Raw genomic sequence first — 7,021 nt, 5'->3', positions numbered from 1 at the left:
TCAAACATTTAATTTCAGATAGCTTTTTTTGTAGCTTAACAATAAAACAAACAAATGAAAGTTTATTTTAATTTGAAATGACAATCTTTAAACCAATCTCAGATGGATTGGCGGACCAATTTAAAGGTTACCATGGTCCAACTTTGGCACACGAGCCCTAGTTTGGGCAATCTCTGCGTTAGAAAAACAGATGGATGGAAAATTACACCATTTCCTTGACCTCTACATAAAATATGGGACACAATCCTTTTTTAAAGCTGCTAAAATGAGAGTTTGTTCAAAGATGTAACTATTACAGCCTAATGGGTTGCAAACAAATAAAGACGTCTCTTGTATTGGAATGCTTGATGGCTATTTGTCTTTTACGAATAACTTCTCTCTCTCTTTTTGCTTCTGGAAGGTCACCGCAAGGTAATGAGCTTTGGGATGGGGCTGTATTATAGGGACATTGTATTGCATTAGTCCGGCCCCTACACAGATTGCTGGTGCTTGATCTTCTCATGCCAGGCAATCTAAATGAAGAATCACTTGTGCTCTTCTGGTGATAATTCTGCATTTGCGATGTATTGGAAGTGATGAATTGTTTTTAATGTAGCATTTTGTTTTTGCTCACCAAGCACACATACAGTCTGCGGCAGAGACGAGTGCCCATACCCCCTTTATCCAAAACCTCTGATATTTTATAGCCTATTATCCAGCATTTATGCTATTAAAGCATTTTTTTTTACAATGATTACAATCAGTATTGTATCTCAAAAACCTCCTATTTTTAAGCTTTTATATGTAAACATTTTGAAGAGAAAAATAATAAATAATAATTAAAATACAAAAGTATAGTTACAGGCAAAAGTGTCCAATTATAGCAACCTGATTGATCCACAGTGGTGTAAATTAACAAATTACAAATACTAAAATGACTGTTATTGAGTACTTTTTCTCAGAAAATGCAATTTACTATAAATTACTTTCAAAAATGTGTACTTTTACTTTCCCTTGAGTACATTTATAGTGCAGTATCAGTACTTTTACTCCACTACTTCAGCCTGCAGTCACTTCTTTATTTTTACCTGTCTATGGGGATTAGAATCAGTCCTGTGATTCCTGTTCAATCAAATCGCATATAGAAAGAAAAATCGCATCATACTTAACTGGCTTAAGACATGCAGCAAAATGTTTAGAAGCATTAGTGTCCAAGAAAATACTTTACACACAATAAGACTGTTTAGACTAAATGTCACTGATGAGAAGATGACAGATGTTTACTGTATGATGACCAAAATGGCCTTAAACAATAATTAAATCACTACAGAATGTTACCTTTACACACACACACACACGCACAAATGACATGTAAACGCATGTTAACCTTTCCCAGCTTTATACTCATTACTCCTGAGTACTTTTTAAAGGGCTATACTATTTACTTATAATTTTAGTAAAATTTACAACAGATACTTTAACTCTATTTACACTACAGGTAATGGTACTTTTACTTCAGTATGATTTTTCAGTACTCTTTCCACCACTGTTGATCCACTGCCATAAAGTAGGGTTAAATGCCATTACAGCACAGAAAATACACATTACAGAGAGCAACATGTCAATCAGTCTACATCAGAGATGCCCAAACTAGGGCCAGCGGGCCAAAGTTGGCCCATGGTAACCTTTAATTTGGCCCATCATCCCGTCTGAGAAGAGAGGAAGAATGATAGGAAGGGTTGGGGTGAATGCCTTTAACAGAGATCGTAATTTCTAATTTAACGTAACCTTTTTGGTTTGTTTTATTGCTGAATTACAAAAAAGCAAACTGAAATTAAATGTTTCAATTACATATTTGTAAATGAATTCGATTTTTAAAAAATACAAAAATACCGTCACTCAATAATTAGAGGACCATGCAGAAGACATCGGCGAGCAAATCAAGGCAAAAACAGAAGCAGCTTGACTAGTGTAACCTTATTCTTTTATAAATGAGATTGTTTGTATAAAATGAAAAGATATAAACTGCATTAAAGCAATGTTTTCTAGTTATTTTTTATATATTATTAGATATATACACTCACCCATGGCAAATTTAATGGAATAGAGTTTGGTATATTTACCTTTGGCTCACCATCCTCAATCAAGTTTGGTTTTTGGTCCTTCATTTGGGCACCCCTGGTCTATATCATTAATCTAACATGATTTATAATCCCATTATAATATATACTATTAATTTTGATGCCCATTAGCTGTACCCAACAGCACTGCTAGACATTTATATGTCCACACTTTAATGTTGTCCATACACAAAATGTTAAAAATACTGAAAGTTTGAACATCTGTGGAAGTTCAAAAGAACAACTTGTAACTCATACTGCTGATTTAGTACAAATTCCCTACAAATATGACAATCCATGAAGGTCTCATCTATCACAAGCCTGCGACAATGTTGGAGAAGGGTTTCTGCAGGTTTCATCAAGTCAAATTTAAGACTTTTTAAGACCATTATTTCAGACTTATACAGGGCTAAACATTAAGGATTTTTGGTAATAGCCAGGCTGGACCAATGGAATAGGAAAAAACCTAATCTAGTCATTTCTTAACCACATATTTCAATGTGTCAAAAAAAGAAAACTCTAGTTGTACAGACTTTTTTTAACATAATGTTTCTTTTTTTATGTTTAACACTGTTAAATGTATGTTTATTATGAAGAAAACTACTCAAATAATCCAACAATATATTTGTTTACTTTTGGTACAAATTAACTGAGTATGACTCCTATTATAAAACAAAGCTTCATGCCTATAAATAAATATTATGTCCACTCACACATTCTTCTGCAAACAGTTTTTGTGTAAATAAATATGTAAAGGGATATATTGCTGTTATTATTATGAAGAATTGTCTAATTCTTTTTAGTTTTCTTTTCCTCATTGGGGATTTTAATTCCCTAAAAATGCTGTAAAATGTAACAGCTGCTGTGAAACAAAAACCTCTTTACAATAAAAAAAAAACTTGTGTCTTCTGTTGTCTGTCTTGTGGCATATGCATATCTTAAAATTAAATTTTAATTGATTATACTAATGATAGATTACGAAGTTAAAGGACCTGATTGGTTCTTGCATTCACAAGCTCAACAGAAACAAGCAAATGTAAATGTAATGCCAAAAAATGAGCATTTTCACCACAAACCTGCACTGATTTCTGACCATGCTTTTCTTGTATTAAACCCCAGACTATTTGGAAAATATTTAATTTGTATCAAAGTATTTTTGTGCATTTGTCTCAAAATAACCTTACTTCTGTTCTCTTTTTAACTTGACCTTTTTAAAAGTGTCACCTTTAAAGAAAAAAAGTTAGAGATGTTTAAGTTTATGAAAGAGACAATCCATGCCCAAAACAAGGTTAACAAGTCATAATTATTATAACTACTGCATTACAATAATAACATAGAAATACAAAATAATCCAAAAAGAATACATTAAATACACAATCCTGTCTTATATTAAACTAAACTGCCAATGATGTGTTTTAAGTTACAGCTCAGTTGACTAGGAAACTCCTTTTCCTGAGCCTGAAGATTTTGAGAGTAGATACTGAGTACAGCAGTCTGATAATGGCAAACACCTTGTGCTGAGTAGGTGGAAAATAAACTAGAAACTGTAGAGCTCTTTCCCCTCCCGAACCGGCAAGACTGCAATGATGACCCCCTGATGCAGAGAGAGTTTGCGAGTTCCAGTTTTCTCATACAGCTCCCACAATAGCGTGTTTGGAAGCTGCCTGCTGGCATTGCTTAATTAGGCGAAGAGTTGATTAATTTGCACTAATTGACAGCTAATTAAAGGCCTGAGGGCACATCGGATTGACGTTTGTTAGGGCAGCAGGGCCCGTCGAGGTCAGGGCAGTGGGTTGTTTATGGCTGTGCTGGTGTTTCTCTTTCCTCCCCCCCCCACCCCAGTCCTGGAGACAGAGCCTCTGTGGGGAACGACCCTCATCATAGGGAGGATGTCTGGACGGGGCCTGTTTGACAACCGGTGACTGCTATTATGTGCACCGCAGCTTCCGTGATGTCAGTTTACTGAACACTTCACTTACACTCACTGTTCCCTACAAGATGTCACAATTTATGAAGACAACAAAGTGTGATGGGACGCAACAAGTGTTCTTGTACAACAAGTGCAAAGTTTTAGTAAAATCCATAAAGTCTGTAAGTGCAGATTTAAGTCCCCAATGTACTCACAGCTAAGCTATTTCCCATTCATTGATTAGCAGTAGAATAAAAAATTCCAATATGGCACTTTTACACCATTTCTGCAAAGGACATGACTGTTGTTGCTCATGTTGTCAACACGCGATGCAACATGTTGCAATTGTTCATGTCAGTATTGTAAGAACAAAAGAATTGTACAAATGTACGAATGTGGCACTAGTTTTCAGGTCTAGTTCTTTAGGAACAAAGATGGGCAGAAGATCGGCAGTTTGCCGGCAAATATGTGACAAAATTATTGAAATGTTTCAAAAGAATCTTCCTCAAAGAAAGATAGAAATACATTTGGATATATCAAATGTCTATAACATAATTAAATGATTCAATAAATCTGAAGGAATCTTAGTGCATAAAGGACAAGGGCACAAGCCTAAGCTGAACTACCGTGATCTCTGATCCCTCAGGCGGCACTGCATCAAGAATCATTATTCTTCTATAAGCGATATCACTACATGGGCTCAGGACTACTTTGGCATATCTTTGTCAAGTACCACAATACATAGTTACATCCACAAATGCCAGTGAAAATGGTACTGTACAAAAATGAAGCCCTATGTTAACAGAATCTAGAAGCAGCGTGGCCTTCTCTGGGCTCGGAAGCATCTGGAACGGACCATCACGCTATAAAAACATGTACTGTGGTCAGATGATTCAGTGTTTAAGGTATTTTTTTGTGAGAAATGGACACTGTGTGAAGAAGAAGAAAAGGATTATGCAGACTGTAACCAGCAACAAGTCCACAAGCCCGGGTCTGTCGTGGTATAGGGTTGTGTCAGTGCCCTTGGTAAAGGTATCTTGCGCTTCTGTGATGGCACCATTAATAGTGAAAAGTACATAGAGATTTTGAAGCACAACATGCCGTTTTCTTTTTCAGGGAAGCACATGCATATTTCAATAAGACAATGCAAAACCACATTCTGCACACATTACAAAGCTCTGGCTGTGGAGGAAGGGGATATAGGTACTTGACTGCCCTGACTGCAGTCCCGACCTGTCTCCAATCAATGTGTGACACATTTTGAAGCGCAAAATGAAACAACGAAAACCCGTACTGTTGCCCACCTCAAGACTGCTGTTTTAAATCCTTTTATTGAATAATAAAGGGGTTAGTGTATGCTCCATTCAGCCGTTTTTGTTTCTGTCATCTTTGTATTTAAGCTAAGAACAATACTTTGTGCCTATGTATTACATTTTGTTGCATGCAGCCATGTAATAAGTGGGATAAAATATATCCAGATGGTTGTTTTCGCAGGGTAAAGCTCTTCATGCTTACACAATACCGACAAGTCTGTCAGGCTTTATTTTGTGATAACTGCCTGGATATACTTTATCCCACACTTTGTGCCAAGTATGAGGGGTTTCTGGAAGGTTGTATGTGATTTCCAGTTTCTACAATAAACACATAGCATTATCTTTAAAGAACGATCAAGTAACTTCTTTTACATGCTCCAAATGGCCTGTAAATGCAGAAACAAAACATTTCAAAGCAGTTATGTAAGTTCTTTTTCAAATTTGTCTGAAAAACCACATCATAAAAGACTAAAAATTGCGTTTGAGATACTTGAAGGGTGAGGAAATGCAACTAGTGTCACTTTGATTTAGAATGACTTCAACTTTTATATAAAGTAGCACTTTATGGTGCTCTTAATTCTTATACTATCTTTATGGCGCTTTATTCTTGTCATATTAAATAATCTACCGAACAATTCTTCATCGAAGAAGAACATACACCAACTAAATATTTATTATTGCAAAGGACCATTGGTCGTTTGAAGTTGTTTAGCATCTGAAGTAAACTTTTTTTCTGAAGGACCATCTCCAAAAACAAAATCCAAACAAACTTCATTTGGTCTATTCCTAACGATTCCATTTTTGACTTTGCTTTAAGTGTATCAAGGCCTTTAGTAAACAATTCATCAATAGGACAAACAAAAGTAGAATATACCTTCATTCACCAAACACATTAGACTGTTTGTCAAAATAAGAGGATGTTTGCCAGGGAATTTGCAAGTTCACTGCACTTTAAATTGGCAACAAAAGCTTGTTTATAAGGGGCAAATCTGGGTCCTCCAAAGCAGGATCAGACACCAGCAGTAGCTTTGCAAGGTTCAAATCAGCAGCTTGCTTGTTCCATGTGAATCAGAAAGACAATTAGGGGCTTATTAGGCACTGGTAGGGGGGAGAGAGGCGTACCTCTAAGAATTGGTGGGAGCAGGAGCGAACACTCGCCAACCGCAGCCGAAGCCCCTACGACATCTCCAGCCGAGAACAGTCCTGGCCACTGTCTCACCTAATTACACTCGCCGGAGCGTTCTTTGTTTGCCGTTCAGCATGCCTGTCTGATTCCCTTTTCTCCGGGACCGTTCGCGCCAATGTCCCTGGAAGTGTGCTAATTAGAGAAGAAATGGCCCTAGTAATTATGTCAACTCTTGTTAACAGGGATAACAATGAACAATATTATTTTTACGCAATGTTTTGTGCTGGGGGCCTTCAAAACTTCCAATTCCCATTAAATAGAAAAAATGGCCTTGCACTGGTGTGGAAGCACTCTCATGTCAAAGCCTTTTACATGTCCCGAGCAAAACAGAGACGTTAATGGAGCAGTCGATGGAGTGGCACAGGCATGAAGTTATTGCCCTAATTAAAAGTTTGAACGCTACTTCATGAACTCCCTCATTGTTTGATGGAAGCTACTTTCAGCAAATGTCATTGGCTGGCCAATGGAAAGCAAAGCAGCACTAGCTGATGCCAAAAATGAAAAGAAAAAACTT

This window comes from Danio aesculapii, chromosome 17 (genome assembly GCF_903798145.1).
Source record: "Danio aesculapii chromosome 17, fDanAes4.1, whole genome shotgun sequence".
Classification (NCBI taxonomy): domain Eukaryota; kingdom Metazoa; phylum Chordata; class Actinopteri; order Cypriniformes; family Danionidae; genus Danio; species Danio aesculapii.
The sequence above is the reverse complement of the archived record's forward strand: the minus strand, read 5'-3'. Positions refer to the sequence as shown.